The sequence below is a fragment of the Ranitomeya variabilis genome, chromosome 5, assembly GCF_051348905.1.
Source record: "Ranitomeya variabilis isolate aRanVar5 chromosome 5, aRanVar5.hap1, whole genome shotgun sequence".
NCBI classification, from domain to species: Eukaryota; Metazoa; Chordata; class Amphibia; order Anura; family Dendrobatidae; genus Ranitomeya; species Ranitomeya variabilis.
Window position 1 is genome coordinate 231,117,710 of NC_135236.1, and position 21,548 is coordinate 231,139,257.

General features: G+C 49.5%; 1 protein-coding gene across 11 annotated transcripts in view; it reads left to right on the plus strand.

The window, feature by feature from the left end:
- TJP1 (tight junction protein 1) overlaps positions 1–21,548 on the plus strand; it is a 623,857-nt gene that overhangs the window by 430,490 nt on the left and 171,819 nt on the right. The gene's annotated exons all lie outside the window — the stretch shown is intronic.

The following is a 21,548-nucleotide window of genomic DNA, read 5'->3' on the forward strand; positions in this document are numbered from 1 at the left end:
TTCTACGACAGTGAATCAAACGTCTGTGTTGCTGTCAAGTCGTGTTAATATTTTGGCCATAACTGTAGAGAAGACGTTGTCGTTGTCGTAGTTGTTGTCATTGTTGTTGCCGCCTTTCTTAATATAAAATTAGCTGTGCCTCTATTGTTTGGTGCTTCTGTGTGCTCTAATGCCAGCAAGCAATTCTTTCACAAATGTAAGATACCCTCCGGAGACGGATCCTGGGCAAGAATGTAAGAAATGTGTGTCTAGCAATGGTTAATGTCATTGGCATCCAGAGATTCAAATATAGACTGGTGATAAGGGTTTTGGCGCCTGATAAATTCCACTGAAAAACCACATTCGTCTTTTGGATCTTGTAGGCTTTGGCATTGTTTAGATTCCTGGGTCCGGTTTATCGTTTGCCTGAAAATAATATTTTTCTCATTCAGAAATATTTTTAAGGCAGAAATATATATTCTGTATATGTTTTTACTTAAATGCATGTATTTGGGTCTAAAAATAAGTTTTGTAATTCAGTTTCTTTAAAAATGTTGCACCGTTTGGCTTTTACAGGCTGTTTCCTAGCACATTCAACATTGAGGTGGTCTGTGATCATAAATCAGCTGAGAGGAATCACAACATAGACAGCTACAAGAGTCAGAAACTCTGCTGTTGGACCACCAGAATGAGCTCACTGACTGATTCTCAGTTCACCCATTCTGCAGCCAGCCATAGTCAGAGAAAAACAGAGAATATAGGAGGCAAATGGTGCTGAAAGTTTAATGATACCAAATTGCAAAAATGATTTCAAGACAATATTACAAGCTTTTAAAGGGACTCTGTCACCTGAATTTGGAGGGAACAATTTTCAGCCATAGGGGTGGGGTTTTCGGGTGTTTGATTCACCCTTTCCTTACCCGCTGGCTGCAATATTGGATTGAAGTTCATTCTCTGTCCTCCCTAGTACATGCCTGCACAAGGCAATCTTGCCTTACGCAGGCGTGTACTATGGAGGACAGAGAATGAACTTCAATCCAATATTACAGCCAGCATGCAGCCAGCGGGTAAGGAAAGGGTGAATCAAACACCCAAAAACCCCGCCTCTATGGCTGAAAATTGTTCCCTCCAAATTCAGGTGACAGAGTCCCTTTAAGGAAAAAATAAAATTGTGCCCAAAAGTGGCCAACTTATGAAGCGGAAGTAAATCATGGAAACCTGAAATACATATTCTTTTAAATACCATTTACCATTGCTACAGCTCCTTAAATTCATTAATTTTAGCTTTAGTATATGCATTTACTGGCAGGCATTGGCAAAGTATGAAAACGTATAACGTTCATATCGATTGTGTTACTTTATGCTAAATTCCTGGTGTAATTGAATAAAAAGCATGGATGCGTGCTGTAGCACTTGGGCCAACTATGTATTTCACATCCAAGTTCATTTTTCAATGCTTGTGTTAGACCTGCATGGTGACTCCATTCTAAGAACTGAGCTGCCCTGATTACCTATGGGTGTACATGTGTATGCTATGTATCCTGTGACCGCATCCACACTAAAGCAATGTTCCCCAACCAACGTGCCTTAAAATCTTGGGATTTCTTGGATCACCAAAAAGTAAAGGCCTGTTATCAGAGATGCCTGGCAAGGCAGGTAACACATCTCAGGCCGGATATAGCTTTCAACATAGAACGTTTTATCTGCCTGTGCACCAAGCTTCTTTGAAGAGGTTGTCCACTAGTTTTTCATTGATGAGCCCTGCCGATCAGCCGTTACGGTATCAGCTGCAGCGGGTACCGGCTGGAAGTACTCACTTGCCGAGGTGGCCATCTTCTGATAGTGGCCGCGGCAGGGTACTACACGCCTGCCTCCGATTGATTCGAATAGGAGGCAGATGTACAGCACCAAGCCTCGGCCACTACCAGAAGACGGAGCAGCTCTACAAGCGAGTACTTCCAGCCTGCGGACGCCGACACTGATAACAGCTGATCTGCAGGGGTGCCTGGTGTCAGACCCCGGGTGATCAGACATTGATGACCTTCTAAGGATAGGTCATAATGAACTTGCATTAAATGTCCAATCCCACTATCCAGACCTCTCTATAAAAGTCAGCAGTCCACCACCATCCTCAGAATATTCTTTACAGGCCACCAAAACACAGACCCTCTAGTGACCAATAGGGGATATTCTGCTGATGCTGGTGGACAGCTGATTTTTCTACATAGTCCTTCAAAATGGACTTCATAGGGATTTTATTTGTGCTTATTTGATTTTAAAAGGGTATTACTGAATGTTTTCAGGTAGTTTATGGCCAAAATTGAGTGTAGTTCATATCCCCCACAATTGGGGATTGCAAGTATGGGAATACTTTCCTGACAAATGTGACTGATTACGGTAACTCCCAGCAGATGGGAATTACAGATACCAAATATAGGTCCATTGTTTCTGTTCAGCAGGTTTATAGAGAAGTAATCCTGCCTGATATATGAGGACAGGCCCTTAATAGTTCTGTTGTTTAAAACATAAAGCCATAAAATTATCTGTCAATGGTGTTTGGGGAACAATAATCCTGCTGTCATAGGAGTGGAGGGTCTGAAGACCTCCAGCACTCCACAGATCGAGATCTTTAGCCTGTCTGGTTCTAGTGGTATTTTCCCATTTTAATCACTGGTGACTAAATGTTAATATCAGGATGGTTTCTCCAAAATTGGTAGTGGAGTATTTTGTCCCAGCCAGATGTACATAGGTCTGACACTCTGACTATACATAGGTCTGATACCCTTTTTTTTTTCTTTTTTTCTTTTTATATAGCGCTAACATATTCCGCAGCGCTTTACAGTTTGCACACATTATCATACCCTGACTATACATAGGTCTGATGCCCTGACTATACATAGGTCTGATGCCCTCACTATACATAGGTCTGATACCCTGACTATACATAGGTTTGATACCCTGACTATACATAGGTCTAACACCCTGACTATACATAGCTCTGATACCCTGACTATACATAGGTCTGACACCCTGACTATACATAGGTCTGATACCCTGACTATACATAGGTCTGACACCCTGACTATACATAGGTCTGATACCCTGACTATACATAGGTCTAACACCCTGGCTATACATAGCTCTGATACCCTGACTATACATAGGTCTGACACCCTGACTATACATAGGTCTGATACCCTGACTATACATAGGTCTAACACCCTGGCTATACATAGCTCTGATACCCTGACTATACATAGGTCTAACACACTGACTATACATAGCTCTGATACCCTGACTATACATAGGTCTGACACCCTGACTATACATAGGTCTGATACCCTGACTATACATAGGTCTAACACCCTGGCTATACATAGCTCTGATACCCTGACTATACATAGGTCTAACACCCTGACTATACATAGCTCTGATACCCTGACTATACATAGGTCTGACACCCTGACTATACATAGGTCTGATACCCTGACTATACATAGGTCTGACACCCTGGCTATACATAGCTCTGATACCCTGACTATACATAGGTCTGATACCTTGACTTTCCGGGTGCTTCACCCAATCCAGAAACTCAATATTGGGCTTCAGCATAGAGTTCTTTCTTTAATACATGGACGTACATGAGATTCTCAGGAACACTACAGGCGCTGTATAAGCGGCCTCTGAATAAGTCACTGATGTGTGGTTATGACTGCATCGAGCATTATGAGAAATTATAGTACGTGATGAATGTTTTGTAGTTGACTAAGATTGATCACTATTGCAAATTTATGGCTTAGGTTGAAATGATTGCTTTATTATAGTTTGTATTATAGAATTATGCTCTGTTATATGAGTACTCTTCATTTTTTGATTTAAGACTTTGAAATTGTATGGCACTTAAGCCTATTTAGTCATTTCCTGTCAGGTGTCAGTCAGCATAGGTGTAGCACTACACATAATAGGGCCAAATCTGTAGTAATTAGGCCGAGATCCTCCTAGGACTTGTCATCACAAGTGCAGTTTACGTAATACTCTTGGTATTCTGATACAGGCTTTGGTTTCATTCGCTAGGACTCTTGTTACTGTAGGAATTGTAATTATTATTTATATGAGTGGATGACTCCTATTTGGAATATGGATCTTAATTTTTTGCAATATTTTATTTAAGCAATGGTACGTAAGGGTCCTTTTATATGTGGAAGATAAATTGGTAAAAAAGAACACTGGAGGACGATAGAGTGTGGTACCAAGTTTTGAAACCCATCCACTTTTTTGTATTGAGACAGTGGCAGGTGTTATATGCGAGGGTCGCTATGTGTCCCCCAGGATGCGCACAGAAGAGTATTAAACCTGCTGGCGTGCATTGCAGTCACAGGCATACAGTAGCTGTGGCTGCAGGGCAAAATAAAAGTAAGTGTGGACCTCGTCAAATTATTTGACCAAGGCAAGGTTTAGGAAAACGCGTTATGGGCTTTTATTTTTGAAGCGGACTACAGGATGGTAGTGGTGTGGTCCGCTTCCTCCAGGCTAGGTCTTACAAGTGGCACATGGCCAGCCACAGATTTCATTTAAAAACCCTACAGCAAAGCATTTGGGGTGTCAGTTTGCAAACTTGCAGAGCAGGTGACTCTGCAACGTCCAGCTTGTGTGAGGTAACACAAAGCCAAGAACAGCAAACGCCTGGCACCCCGCAGCGTGATACGGTGATGCAGTCGCCCTCGGCAGGCAGTCTCGGATGCGGACTGTTGTGACGCCTGACTGCGATCCGGAGGATACCGTGTGCTGTTCATTTTGTGAGTTGTTTGGACATTAAATACATTTGCTGTGAAATTTTACCGCGGCATTACAGTATGCATAGCCACGTCTTTATTTCAATCACTTTTGCCTTTTCTATGAACATTCACTCCAGTCTTGTCTGCTGATAAATATAAAGAAAACACCTACATGATAAAGGAGGAGTAGATTTGCTTTATCCCATGTATCTTTCTTGTTCTTCATTATAATTTAATTTTCACAATACTGATGTAGCAGGGCATCCTCCATGTGCATATCCAGATCGGTGTTAGTTCTGATAGTATTCGGGAACAATCTGTTACTAGCCAAGTGCTTTTAGAATCAGGTATTGAATAATCAATATTTGTGTATGATACTCTTTTTCTTAGTCCAGTCTACTCTTAATGCAATAACTTGCATCTACGTACAGTTGTGGGGTTTTCTTACCTGGAGAATGGATATTAAAGGAGTCTTAATGTTTATTTTTGTGCAGTGTTTGTCTAGTAAATGCGGTAATACTTTGAACCACGTCCATTATACATAGCACCTAATGGCTCACTGCCCTTACTGGAAGACATTGTAGTCACTCCTAGTTATGTTGCATAATTTAAGAGTATCTCAATTTATCATCTTTTGAGCTTTAATAAATGAAATCATTGCATTATTTGGATGTTTTTCCCCATACAATTACAGGATAAATATTTGTACATAATTTATATTTGTTACTGTAATCGTTTTTTTCTTGCATTAGGCTGAGGCTACACAATTGCTCCATCTGAAAATGCACTGAATGGCAGCAGTCATGTGATAGCTGCAGTTTGGATGCAAAACTCAAGTGGAAATATTGCACACGTAAGCTTGCTTGTGCCAAGTGACAAATTATGGGTGGATATTTTTCTACTAAATTGTTACATTATCTAGTGCTTAATACAACCCAAATTCCAAAATAGTTTTGATGCTGCGTAAAATGTAAAGAAAACAAGAATGCAATGATTTGGAAATCTATTATAGCCATAGTTTATTCACAACACATATCACAAAGGTGAACGTTACACATTTACCGTTTCCTTTTTAAAAAAATTCACTCATTTAGAAATTGATAGCAGCAACACATCTCAGAAAGTTGACATGAAGCAGTGTCTGCCGTGGCATCGCATCCCCTCTCCTTTTTTTTGCTGGCCTTCTGGGAGAGAAATGTTGCCCCATTCCTGTCTGATGTAAGATTTTAGCTGCTGATCATTCCCGGGTCTTCATTGCTAGAAGAGATTTTGGAGGTGTATTTTCAATATCAATTGATCTTTCACTGTTGTCAAACAAGTATGATGAGGTCTTAGGGTACCGTCACACAGTGGCATTTTCATCGCTACGACGGCACGATTCGTGACAATCTAGCGATATAGTTACGATCTCGCAGTGTCTGACACGCAGCAGCGATCAGGGACCCTGCTGAGAATCGTACGTCGTAGCAGATCGTTTGAAACTTTCTTTCGTCGCTGGATCTCCCGCTGTCATCGCTGGATCGTTGTGTGTGACAGCGATCCAGAGATGCGTTCGCTGGTAACCAGGGTAAACATCGGGTTACTAAGCGCAGGGCCGCGCTTAGTAACCCGATGTTTACCGTGGTTACCAGCGTAAAAGTAAAAAAAAAAAACCGTACATACTCACCATCTGATGTCCTTCAGGTCCCTTGCCGTCTGCTTCCCGCTCTGACTGTCTGCCGGCCGGAAAGTGAGAGCAGATCACAGCGGTGACGTCACCGCTGCACTCTGCTCTCACTGTACGGCGGCACTCAGTCAGAGCGGGAAGCAGACGGCAAGGGACCTGAAGGACATCAGATGGTGAGTATGTACGCTTTTTTTTTTTTTTACTTTTACGCTGGTAACCACGGTAAACATCGGGTTACTAAGCGCGGCCCTGCGCTTAGTAACCCGTTGTTTACCCTGGTTACCAGCGAACCTCGGCATCGTTGGTCGCTGGAGAGCGGTCTGTGTGACAGCTCCCCAGCGACCACACAACGACTTACCAACGATCACGGCCAGGTCGTATCGCAGGTCGTGATCGTTGGTAAATCGTATAGTGAGACGGTACCCTTAGGCTACTTTCACACTAGCGTTGTGTGACGTACGTCCCAATGCGCCGTTTTGGAGAAAAAATGCATCCTGCAAAGTTGCCCGCAGGATGCGCTTTTTCTCCATAGACTTGCATTAGCGACGCATTGCCACACGTCGCATCCATTGTGCGACGGATGCGTCGTCTTTTGGCGGACTGTCGGCACAGAAAAAGTTCCATGTAACTTTTTTTGTGCGTCGCGTCCGCCATTTTCGACCGCGCATGCGCAGCCGAAACCCTGCCCCCTCCTCCCCGGACTGCAGAATGGGCAGCGGATGCGTTGTAAAACTGCATCCGCTGCCCACGTCTTGCAGTTTTTCACAGCGTCCGTTGGTACGTAGGCCCGACGCATTGCGACGGGTCGGTACCGACGGATAAGTGTGAAAGTAGCCTTATTTAGTATAGATTTTATGGAAGGCACACTGGTATATAAAGATTAGTGCTCAGTGGTAGGAAATATATCCAACAGTATATAGGGAATTAATCACGGCACTATGATTGCATTTAGAATTCATTAATCCACAACAGGATAAGTGCAAAATATATCACAATACTCAAAATTATTTTTAATACCTCTGCATAGAAAATCAGTAGGAAAGTAACGGGTTAACGGTGCCAGAAATGTGTAACTTTCACTTCTGATATGTGTTTTATGTTCTATTGTTAATAAAGTATGTAATCTATGGCTATAATAGAGTTTGGGGTTGTATCAGCCGATCCCACGCAGTCCCTGCTGTCGAACAACCATGATGAGGTTTTATTTAGTGACATGACAGTGTGCAGCAGTAAATAACAACACTGATTCATGAAAACTTTTACACCAGAATCCTGGCGTAAAAAGCTTTGGAAAATCACTATGTTTTGATGCTACTTGAATCTGCAGTAAAATTTTATGACTTTTGGCACTCATGCTGTTTCGCTAAGCTCTGACAAAGTGGGCAGGATGGGGGCATGATGACCTCCACTCACCAAATTCATGACGAGTGTTGGCGTTCACTACGCCACAAATTTTACTCTACCAAGGACTGTAATAAGATTTGTGGCAAGGTGCACACTAAGTCGCATGCTACTCGTTATACACAAGAGACACGAGCCTCTAAATGAATCAGGAGTCTCGCAGTCCATCCTGCCTCCTCATCAAGACCAATGTAATGATCCCTAGTTTTGATGAAGCCGGGCCAATGTGCGCATGGTGCAGAACAAAATGTTGCCTTGCTGCATGACAGAATGGAAGAAGGTAAAAACAATTGGTAATTAGTGATGAGCGAGTATACTCATTGCTCGGGTTTTCTCGAACATGCTCGGGTGTCCTAACAAACAGGCAACTCCCACATGTTCTCAGGCTGTCCAGCAGCCGCAAATCATGCAGCTGCGTCAACAGAAACTAAATCTCCGAACACGCCAAACTACTCAGAGACCACCCGAGCATGCTTGAGGAAAACCCGAGCAACGAGTATACTCGCTCATCACTATTGGCAATTCATTTTGTCCTATACTTTCAGCGAGTTGAATTGGATTACTAGGGGTCAACAAACTCCCTTAAACTTTTAGTGTTGTCCTTCGAGGACACAGGCACTGTAAATACAGGATATTGGCACATAGGCAGGAAACCATTAGAAAGCTGGGAATTGTTTCTGTAGACTAGAGAAAGCTCTTGAGTAAAAAGCTTCTCCATAAGACGTCCACATTATTAAAGCTTCTAGCCCTGTTGCATTGAGTACTTCACAGCTGAAATATAGGGAACTGTCAGATCATAAAAGTCAGAGCGCTTTATATGCTGCTTTTAATCAGCAAAGATTAAAATACTACTGAGCTGTTTACAGAGCTGAACATTTTGTACCACCGTCTTTTCATCTTGTAACTGACTACTTCAGGCTGATCTGTTTGCATTCATATTTTTAGGGATTATAATAATGCCTGGGAAGCATCTGCTATAGGTGGAATTAATGTTCTGCGGTCAGTAACTAGAATGACGGATCTGATATCATTAATTGCAGGTAACATCACAGTGAAATGACACTTGAGGCTCGATTCACACCACGGAGGCTAAATAATAATGTTCATGTACTTTATGTAACTCTAGTGAGTGTGGACCCACTACTCAATGGGCCAAGTTTACCCTGGAGTGACGTGACTAAATGTCTACCAGGTCTTCATTAGAGTCGCTGATGGTGGGGATAGGCTGGGCTGCCAGTAGACACCAGGTACCACACCAGGGCAGTTCCAGGAACTGCAGCAGCTGCCCGGAGGTCAGAGGCGTGGATACGAGGTATAGGAGGGCGAGACTGAAGTGTAGTCAGACGGTCCGAGGTCAGGGCAAGCAGCACGGGTTCACAATACAAAGCTGGAGTCAAGGATGGAAAAGTCAAACAAAGTGGGTAAACAGGCCAGGTCGATAACGGGAGACAGAATACTGAGATATGCATAAACAGGTGCCAGCCGGCTAGGAACCAACAGGCTGGAAGGAGCTGCCTAATATAGACCCTGCTGGCATGGGTAGAAATAAAACAAAGCACAGTTTTCCATTTTTATTTAAAAATAGCACATAGTTATACTCACTTAACGCCTAATTCCAATGAAGCTCTCGTCTCCTGTAATAAAATTAAAAAACAATATCCCTCACCTGTGACATTCTGCCCGACGCCGTAATCCATGTCTGGGGATAACTAATTTTCAACCTGGACAGTACCAAGAGGTGACCGTCCAGGGTGAGAACCACTGATGAATGAGCTGCCTCATCGAGTTCGTTCACCTGCGCTGAACACAGTGACTTTTTCTCACGGTGCTGAGGTCACCACAGTTCAGCCCGGCACGGCACGCAGCCTCAGTGACCGTCGGTAACTTTGATGAGGTCATCGCTGGTTGCATCTTGACACCGTCCAGGTTGAAGACTATTTATCCCCAGACATGGATTATGGTGTGGGACAGAACATTGGGCAGGTAAGGATATTGTTGTTTTTTTTTATTACAGGAGACGAGGGCTTCAATGGAATGGGCGTTAGGTTAGTATAACTGTCGTTTTTAAATAAAAATGGAAAAGTGTGCTACTAATCCATGACCTTGATGCCACAGACAATAGAAAGGGTGACAACAGCAGAAATATTACCCCACTTGCCACTGCTACAGGGCAAGTGGGAAGAGCCAGGCAAAGCACCAGAATCGGCACATCTAATAGGAAACAGCGATAATCAGCCTTGCTAACGCTGACCGCTGATGGTTGCAGCCTCCAGCTGTCAGTTTTTTTCTGGCTGGTTACAAAAAAATACAGAGGAACCCACGTCATCTTTTTTTATTTATAGCACCGGAGGATGATGAATACTCCCATCAGTTGCTTCCTGCTCTCATTGTTATTAGCGGCAGCAGGTGTAGACTAATGGTAGTTGTGGAGACACAGGAATAGGGGGCTGTCGGTGGGAAACCTGGCCCGCTAGCCGGAACCGTATGGATCAGGGATCGTCCCGCCGAATGCCCACTCTCCCTTTAATGTGGGCATAATGCTACTCAGGCAACACAGGGTGAGGGTAAAACAGTGTGACAATGCTTTATTGAAGCACAAGATGGTGATCATTACAGAGTCTCACCCTTCCGCTGACTCGCCGGGGAAATGGCAGCTGTTACTTCAGTTTCCAGGCTCAGCTACCCCATCTGTGGCACGCCCACAGAGTGGAAGTATCGACAAGTGTAGGAAGATAAAAACCAATAAAAAATGGTCCAGCCGCACCCGTATAAATAAGATTAAAAAATACAAATCTCTGTGGATATAAGGGTGCACGTCCTTACCAGGGGATCCATCCCGGTATCCAAGTCCAAGTCAAATATAAAAGAGGGACAGCACCACAGCAGTTGTGAAGAAGAAAAATCACGTTTTATTCCACCTCCTGCAACGTTTCGGTCCGCAGACCTTTTTCAAGCATGACATAAACACACTCCAACCACCATTATATATCAATAATCCCGCCCAGCAATTGACTCACAGCCAATAGGACGGTTCCATATAAATAGAAAAAATATAAATTACATCAAGACCACATCAATACAGTTAAAAATTGTAACCCATACATAGCCCACCACATATAATCACCCCCCGCAGAGTTAAACCCTCCCTGATCGCTCTTTTAATGCAAATTATCCCCCAAAAAAACAAATATAAATTCTCCACGTTCCATCTGTATACACCGGCGATCGCACCAATCCATGTAATGCATCCACCCCTGTCATGGTAACGGGGCATGTCCGTAACAACGCTGGTCCAATCGCATCCATAGGATTCCTGCACAGCAAATCGACGTCATAAAACCGGCATGCACCGCTCGTAAGTTCTCTCCAACAGCCGCTCTTTGATGCGCATGTCCGTGATGTCATCTTCCCTTCACTCCTCTGTGTGCAAGTCGCATTCTAGGATTCTACACCCTTCCAGCGTCGGAAAACACAGCGCAACGGCGCATATTACATGGAGATCTTCTCCAATAGCATCTCAAGATCCCGGGCGCATACAGAAATTGATCTAACTCATAATTCAGGAACTTCACAATATTTCACCACTTCAGGTCCATAGGTAGGGAACAAAACTCAGCCATATCTGATGGACCTGAAATAAGAAATCATATATACGGGGAGAAACCAGCATCCATAAATAGAAATCTATGCAATAAATAAAGCTCTAACGGGATATCTATTAACATAGAACTATAGTGCATAAATGTATTCCAATAGAGATACATATATATATTAAGTTAACCATAGACCATCAATAATACCATTATCTCTATATAAAGTTATCATGGAAAAATTAAATGCACACTGTCCCCAATGAAAGATAATTCCATAATAAGGGAGCTACTCCGATGAATATCATAAAACACCAAATAACAAAAGTCAAAAACTTATCTATGTAATAAATAAAGGTTTAACAAGGGATATATATACCCCACGCACACAGAGTGGAAGTATCGACAAGTGTAGGAAGATGACAGTCCATTGACATACAAAGCCAGTTGACCCAAGGGTCACAACCTGGCTTCTCCAAACATCTCCATGGAGCCAGGAGACCAGCGGGTCCCAACCCTGGCTTTCTCCAAACATATCCATGTTTGGCGATGGTCAATGGAGCAGATCTGTATTCTTCCATCCGGGGCCGAGGTCCTCTAGGGTGTTTTCTGTAGAATGATAGAGCCGTGCCCCTCATGATGGAGCCATGATGTATTGGCGGCAGTCCTATAGGGTCCCCTGGATGTTTGGCTATCTTGCCAGAATCTATGGCTGTCTCTCACTGTCTCTCTGAACACAGGCAGATCCTCATTTTTATAGATCACAACTTTTCATTTAGGCATTCCACCAGGACAGATACAATAGCTACAACCCCTGGCAAAAATTATGAAATCACCTGCCTTGGAGGATGTTCATTCAGTTGTTTAATTTTGTAGAAAAAAAACAGATCACAGACGTGACACAAAACTAAAGTCATTTCAAATGGCAACTTTCTGGCTTTAAGAAACACTAAAACAAATCAAGAACAAAAAATATGGTAGTCAGTACTTTTTTTTAACCAAGCATAGGGAAAAAATTATGGAATCACTCAATTCTGAGGAAAAAAATTATGGAATCATGAAAAACAAAAAACACTCCAACACATCACTAGTATTTTGTTGCACCACCTCTGGCTTTTAACAGCTTGCAGTTTCTGAGGCACGGACTTAATGAGTGTCAAACAGTACTCTTCATCAATCTGGCTCCAACTTTATCTCATTGCTGTTGCCAGATTAGCGTTGCAGGTTGGAGCCTTGTCATGGACCAGTTTCTTCAACTTCCACCAAAGATTTTCAATTGGATTGAGATCCGGACTATTTGCAGGCCATGACATTGACCTTATGTGTCTTTTTTCAAAGAATGTTTTCACAGTTTTTGCTCTATGGCAGGATGCATTATAATCTTGAAAAATGATTTCATCATCCCCAAACAACCTTTCAATTGATGGGATAAGAAAAGTGTCCAAAATATCAACATAAACTTGTGCATTTATTGAAGATGTGATGACAGCCATCTCCCCAGTGCCTTTACCTGACATGCAGCCCCATATCATCAATGGCTGTGGAAATTTGCATGTTCTATTCAGGCAGTCATATTTATTAATCTCATTGGAACAGCACAAAACAAAAGTTCCAGCATCGTCACCTTGCCCAATGCAGATTCACGATTCGTCACTGAATATGACTTTCATCCAGCCATCCACGATTGCTTTTCCTTAGCCCATTGTAACCTTTGTTTTTTTCTGTTTAGGTGTTAATGATGGTTTTCGTTTAGCTTTTCTGTATGTAAATCCCATTTTCTTTAGGCGGTTTCTTACAGTTCGGTCACAGACGTTGACTCCAGTTTCCACCCATTTGTTCCTCCTTTGTTTTGTTGTGCATTTCCTGTTTTGGAGACATATTGCCTTAAGTTTCCGGTCTTGATGCTTTGATGTCTTCCTTGGTCAACCAGTATGTTTGCCTTTAACAACCTTCCCATGTTGTTTGTACTTGGTCCAGATTTTAGACACAGCTGACTGTGAACAACCAACATCTTTTGCAACATTGTGTGATGATTTACCCTCTTTTAAGAATTTGATAATCCTCTCCTTTGTTTCAATTGACATCTCTCATGTTGGAGACATGATTCATCTCAGTCCACTTGGTGCAACAGCTCTCCAAGATGCGATCACTCCTTTTTAGATGCAGACCAATGAGCAGATCTAATTTGATGCACGTGTTATTTTTGGGTATAAAAATTTACAGGGCAATTCCATATTTTTTTCCTCAGAATTGAGTGATGCCATAATTTTTCCGCTATGCTTGGTTAAAAAAAGTAACCATTACTGACTACCACATTTTTTATTCTTGATTTCTTTCAGTGTTTCTTAAAGCCAGAAAGTTGCCATTTGAAATGACTTTAGTTTTGTGCCATGTCTGTGATCTGCTTTTTTTCTACAAAATTAAACAACTGAATGAACATCCTCCAAGGCCGGTGATTCCATAATTTTTGCCAGGGGTTGTAATCAGCATCCAGTCAGCAAATGCAGCCATTGAATATTAAATCAATGACAATAAGGGTCAACAGTCATTCTCTCATGAACTCTAGCTCATGTTCCTGTGCCTACTGAAATAATAGTTGTCTGGTTATTTAAGATACAATGCTGTGTCTTCAGTGGAATAATAGTCCCATCAGCTGCGGTTGCTGTTATCAGCTGAATATAACTCCTCATCATTCTCCCCTGCTCACCAGCAGAGCACAGGAGAATGAGAGCAGTTTTCAGTATCCGCTGCCGGGGAACAGCGCTAACTGTACCGCTGCTTCTCAGGTGCCGATGTGTGTCACACTGATGATATCCGTGTGTCATCCGTGTGAGAAACGTTTGGCGACCCATGCTACTGTTAAAAAACGGGCATGTCGTCTGCTTATTTTGCCCACGGACACACGACACTGGCACCTCTTCCCTCACACTGCTCCCTGCAAACTGGCACATCTCTGACCTCTCATACTGCTCCCTGCACACTGGCACCTATTACCTCACACCGCTCCCTGCATGCTGGCACCTCTGCCCTCACACTGCTCCCTTCATACTGGCACCTCTCTCTGCCCTCACACTGCTCTCTGCACACTGGCACCTCTCTCTGCCCTCACACCGCTCCCTGCAACATGGCACCTTTCTCTGCCCTCACACTGCTCCCTGCACGCTGGCACCTCTTTGCCCTCACACTACTCCCTGCACACTGGCACATCTCTCTGCCCTCACACCGCTCCCTGCACACTGGCACCTCTCTGCCCTCACACTGCTCCCTGCACACTGGCACCTCTCTGCCCTCACACTGCTCCCTGCACGCTGGCAACTCTCTGCCCTCACACTGCTCCCTGCACGCTGGCACCTCTCTGCCCTCACACTGCTCCCTGCACGCTGGCACCTCTCTCTGCCCTCACACTGCTCCCTGCACACTGGCACCTCTCTGCCCTCACACTGCTCCCTATACGCTGGCACCTCTCTCTGCCCTCACACTGCTCCCTACACACTGGCACCTCTCTGCCCTCACACTGCTCCCTGGCACCTCTCTCTGCCCTCACACTGCTCCCTGCACGTTGGCACCTCTCTGCCCTCACACTGCTCCCTGCACGCTGGCACCTCTCTGCCCTCACACTGCTCCCTGCACGCTGGCACCTCTCTGCCCTCACACTGCTCCCTGCACGCTGGCACCCCTCTCTGCCCTCACACTGCTCCCTGCACGCTGGCACCTCTCTGCTCTCACACTGCTCCCTGCACGCTGGCACCTCTCTCTGCCCTCACACTGCTCCCTGCACACTGGCACCTCTCTGCCCTCACACTGCTCCCTACACACTGGCACCTCTCTGCCCTCACATTGCTCCCTGCACGCTGGCACCTCCCTGCCCTCACACTGCTCACTACACACTGGCATCTCTCTGCCCTCACACTGCTCTCTGCACACTGGCACCTCTCTGCCCTCACACTGCTCCCTACACACTGGCATCTCTCTGCCCTCACACCGCTCTCTGCACACTGGCACCTCTCTGCCCTCACACTGCTCCCTGCACGCTGGCACCTCCCTGCCCTCACACTGCTCCCTACACACTGGCATCTCTCTACCCTCACACCGCTCTCTGCACACTGGCACCTCTCTGCCCTCACACTGCTCCCTGCACACTGGCACCTCTCTGCCCTCACACTGCTCCCTGCACGCTGGCACCTCTCTGCCCTCACACTACTCCCTACACACTGGCATCTCTCTGCCCTCACACCGCTCTCTGCACCTGCACACTGCTCCCTGCACACTGGCACCTCTCTGTGCCCTCACACTGCTCCCTGCACACTGGCACCTCTCTCTGCCCTCACACTGCTCCCTACACACTGGCACCTCTCTGCCCTCACACCGCTCTCTGCACACTGGCACCTCTCTGCCCTCACACTGCTCCCTGCATGATGGCACCTCCCTGCCCTCACACTGCTCCCTGCACACTGGCACCTCTCTCTGCCCTCACACCGCTCTCTGCACACTGGCACCTCTCTGCCCTCACACTGCTCCCTACACACTGGCATCTCTCTGCCCTCACACCGCTCTCTGCACCTGCACACTGGCACCTCTCTCTGCCCTCACACTGCTCCCTGCACACTGGCACCTCTCTCTGCCCTCACACTGCTCCCTGCACACTGGCACCTCTCTCTGCCCTCACACTGCTCCCTACACACTGGCACCTCTCTGCCCTCACACTGCTCCCTGCACACTGGCACCTCTCTGCCCTCACACTGCTCCCTGCACGCTGGCAACTCTCTGCCCTCACACTGCTCCCTGCACACTGGCACCTCTCTGCCCTCACACCGCTCTCTGCACACTGGCACCTCTCTGCCCTCACACTGCTCCCTGCACGCTGGCACCTCCCTGCCCTCACACTGCTCCCTACACACTGGCATCTCTCTGCCCTCACACCGCTCTCTGCACACTCGCACCTCTCTGCCCTCACACTGCTCCCTGCACACTGCCACCTCTCTGCCCTCACACTGCTCCCTGCACGCTGGCACCTCTCTGCCCTCACACTGCTCCCTACACACTGGCATCTCTCTGCCCTCACACCGCTCTCTGCACCTGCACCTCTCTCTGCCCTCACACTGCTCCCTGCACACTGGCACCTCTCTCTGCCCTCACACTGCTCCCTGCACACTGGCACCTCTCTCTGCCCTCACACTGCTCCCTACACACTGGCACCTCTCTGCCCTCACACCGCTCTCTGCACACTGGCACCTCTCTGCCCTCACACTGCTCCCTGCACGCTGGCACCTCCCTGCCCTCACACTGCTCCCTGCACACTGGCACCTCTCTCTGCCCTCACACCGCTCTCTGCACACTGGCACCTCTCTCTGCCCTCACACTGCTCCCTGCACGCTGGCACCTCCCTGCCCTCACACTGCTCCCTGCACACTGGCACCTCTCTCTGCCCTCACACCGCTCTCTGCACACTGGCACCTCTCTCTGCCCTCACACTGCTCCCTGCACACTGGCACCTCTCTGCCCTCACACTGCTCCCTGCACACTGGCACCTCTCTGCCCTCACACCGCTCCCTGCACACTGGCACCTCTCTCTGCCCTCACACTGCTCCCTACACACTGGCACCTCTCTGCCCTCACACTGCTCCCTGCACACTGGCACCTCTCTGCCCTCACACCGCTCCCTGCACACTGGCACCTCTCTCTGCCCTCACACTGCTCCCTACACACTGGCACCTCTCTGCCCTCTCTCTCTCTGCCCTCACACCGCTCTCTGCACACTGGCACCTCTCTCTGCCCTCACACCGCTCTCTGCACACTGGCACCTCTCTCTGCCCTCACACTGCTCCCTGCACACTGGCACCTCTCTGCCCTCACACTGCTCCCTGCACGCTGGCACCTCTCTCTGCCCTCACACCGCTCCCTACACACTGGCACCTCTCTGCCCTCACACTGCTCCCTACACACTGGCACCTCTCTGCCCTCACACTGCTCTCTGCACACTGGCACCTCTCTCTGCCCTCACACTGCTCCCTGCACACTGGCACCTCTCTCTGCCCTCACACCGCTCCCTACACACTGGCACCTCTCTGCCCTCACACCGCTCCCTACACACTGGCACCTCTCTGCCCTCACACTGCTCCCTACACACTGGCACTGCTCTCTGCACACTGGCACCTCTCTCTGCCCTCACACTGCTCTCTGCACACTGGCACCTCTCTCTGCCCTCACACTGCTCCCTACACACTGGCATCTCTCTGCCCTCACACCGCTCTCTGCACACTGGCACCTCTCTGCCCTCACACTGCTCCCTGCACGCTGGCACCTCCCTGCCCTCACACTGCTCCCTACACACTGGCATCTCTCTGCCCTCACACCGCTCTCTGCACACTCGCACCTCTCTGCCCTCACACTGCTCCCTGCACACTGCCACCTCTCTGCCCTCACACTGCTCCCTGCACGCTGGCACCTCTCTGCCCTCACACTGCTCCCTACACACTGGCACCTCTCTCTGCCCTCACACTGCTCCCTGCACACTGGCACCTCTCTCTGCCCTCACACCGCTCCCTGCACACTGGCACCTCTCTCTGCCCTCACACTGCTCCCTACACACTGGCACCTCTCTGCCCTCACACCGCTCTCTGCACACTGGCACCTCTCTCTGCCCTCACACCGCTCTCTGCACACTGGCACCTCTCTCTGCCCTCACACTGCTCCCTGCACACTGGCACCTCTCTGCCCTCACACTGCTCCCTGCACACTGGCACCTCTCTGCCCTCACACTGCTCCCTGCACACTGGCACCTCTCTCTGCCCTCACACCGCTCTCTGCACACTGGCACCTCTCTCTGCCCTCACACTGCTCCCTGCACACTGGCACCTCTCTGCCCTCACACTGCTCCCTGCACACTGGCACCTCTCTGCCCTCACACCGCTCCCTGCACACTGGCACCTCTCTCTGCCCTCACACTGCTCCCTACACACTGGCACCTCTCTGCCCTCACACTGCTCCCTGCACACTGGCACCTCTCTGCCCTCACACCGCTCCCTGCACACTGGCACCTCTCTCTGCCCTCACACTGCTCCCTACACACTGGCACCTCTCTGCCCTCTCTCTCTCTGCCCTCACACCGCTCTCTGCACACTGGCACCTCTCTCTGCCCTCACACTGCTCCCTGCACACTGGCACCTCTCTGCCCTCACACTGCTCCCTGCACGCTGGCACCTCTCTCTGCCCTCACACCGCTCCCTACACACTGGCACCTCTCTGCCCTCACACTGCTCCCTACACACTGGCACCTCTCTGCCCTCACACTGCTCTCTGCACACTGGCACCTCTCTCTGCCCTCACACCGCTCCCTGCACACTGGCACCTCTCTCTGCCCTCACACCGCTCCCTGCACACTGGCACCTCTCTGCCCTCACACTGCTCCCTGCACGCTGGCACCTCTCTCTGCCCTCACACCGCTCCCTACACACTGGCACCTCTCTGCCCTCACACTGCTCCCTACACACTGGCACCTCTCTGCCCTCACACTGCTCTCTGCACACTGGCACCTCTCTCTGCCCTCACACCGCTCCCTGCACACTGGCACCTCTCTCTGCCCTCACACCGCTCCCTGCACACTGGCACCTCTCTCTGCCCTCACACCGCTCCCTGCACGCTGGCACCTCTCTCTGCCCTCACACCGCTCCCTACACACTGGCACCTCTCTGCCCTCACACTGCTCCCTACACACTGGCACCTCTCTGCCCTCACACTGCTCCCTGCACACTGGCACCTCTCTGTGCCCTCACACTGCTCCCTGCACACTGGCACCTCTCTCTGCCCTCACACCGCTCTCTGCACACTGGCACCTCTCTGCCCTCACACTGCTCCCTGCATGCTGGCACCTCCCTGCCCTCACACTGCTCCCTGCACACTGGCACCTCTCTCTGCCCTCACACCGCTCTCTGCACACTGGCACCTCTCTGCCCTCACACTGCTCCCTACACACTGGCATCTCTCTCCCCTCACACCGCTCTCTGCACCTGCACACTGGCACCTCTCTCTGCCCTCACACTGCTCCCTGCACACTGGCACCTCTCTCTGCCCTCACACTGCTCCCTGCACACTGGCACCTCTCTCTGCCCTCACACTGCTCCCTACACACTGGCACCTCTCTGCCCTCACACTGCTCCCTGCACACTGGCACCTCTCTGCCCTCACACTGCTCCCTGCACGCTGGCAACTCTCTGCCCTCACACTGCTCCCTGCACACTGGCACCTCTCTGCCCTCACACTGCTCCCTACACACTGGCATCTCTCTGCCCTCACACCGCTCTCTGCACACTGGCACCTCTCTGCCCTCACACTGCTCCCTGCACGCTGGCACCTCCCTGCCCTCACACTGCTCCCTACACACTGGCATCTCTCTGCCCTCACACCGCTCTCTGCACACTCGCACCTCTCTGCCCTCACACTGCTCCCTGCACACTGCCACCTCTCTGCCCTCACACTGCTCCCTGCACGCTGGCACCTCTCTGCCCTCACACTGCTCCCTACACACTGGCATCTCTCTGCCCTCACACCGCTCTCTGCACCTGCACCTCTCTCTGCCCTCACACTGCTCCCTGCACACTGGCACCTCTCTCTGCCCTCACACTGCTCCCTGCACACTGGCACCTCTCTCTGCCCTCACACTGCTCCCTACACACTGGCAACTCTCTGCCCTTACACCGCTCTCTGCACACTGGCACCTCTCTGCCCTCACACTGCTCCCTGCATGCTGGCACCTCCCTGCCCTCACACTGCTCCCTGCACACTGGCACCTCTCTGCCCTCACACCGCTCTCTGCACACTGGCACCTCTCTGCCCTCACACTGCTCCCTACACACTGGCATCTCTCTGCCCTCACACCGCTCTCTGCACCTGCACACTGGCACCTCTCTCTGCCCTCACACTGCTCCCTGCACACTGGCACCTCTCTCTGCCCTCACACTGCTCCCTGCACACTGGCACCTCTCTCTGCCCTCACACTGCTCCCTACACACTGGCACCTCTCTGCCCTCACACCGCTCTCTGCACACTGGCACCTCTCTGCCCTCACACTGCTCCCTGCACGCTGGCACCTCCCTGCCCTCACACTGCTCCCTGCACACTGGCACCTCTCTCTGCCCTCACACCGCTCTCTGCACACTGGCACCTCTCTCTGCCCTCACACTGCTCCCTGCACGCTGGCACCTCCCTGCCCTCACACTGCTCCCTGCACACTGGCACCTCTCTCTGCCCTCACACCGCTCTCTGCACACTGGCACCTCTCTCTGCCCTCACACTGCTCCCTGCACACTGGCACCTCTCTGCCCTCACACTGCTCCCTGCACACTGGCACCTCTCTGCCCTCACACCGCTCCCTGCACACTGGCACCTCTCTCTGCCCTCACACTGCTCCCTACACACTGGCACCTCTCTGCCCTCACACTGCTCCCTGCACACTGGCACCTCTCTGCCCTCACACCGCTCCCTGCACACTGGCACCTCTCTCTGCCCTCACACTGCTCCCTACACACTGGCACTTCTCTGCCCTCTCTCTCTCTGCCCTCACACCGCTCTCTGCACACTGGCACCTCTCTCTGCCCTCACACCGCTCTCTGCACACTGGCACCTCTCTCTGCCCTCACACTGCTCCCTGCACACTGGCACCTCTCTGCCCTCACACTGCTCCCTGCACGCTGGCACCTCTCTCTGCCCTCACACCGCTCCCTACACACTGGCACCTCTCTGCCCTCACACTGCTCCCTACACACTGGCACCTCTCTGCCCTCACACTGCTCTCTGCACACTGGCACCTCTCTCTGCCCTCACACTGCTCCCTGCACACTGGCACCTCTCTCTGCCCTCACACCGCTCCCTACACACTGGCACCTCTCTGCCCTCACACCGCTCCCTACACACTGGCACCTCTCTGCCCTCACACTGCTCCCTACACACTGGCACTGCTCTCTGCACACTGGCACCTCTCTCTGCCCTCACACTGCTCTCTGCACACTGGCACCTCTCTCTGCCCTCACACCGCTCCCTGCACACTGGCACCTCTCTCTGCCCTCACACCGCTCCCTACACACTGGCACCTCTCTGCCCTCACACCGCTCTCTGCACACTGGCACCTCTCTGCCCTCACAC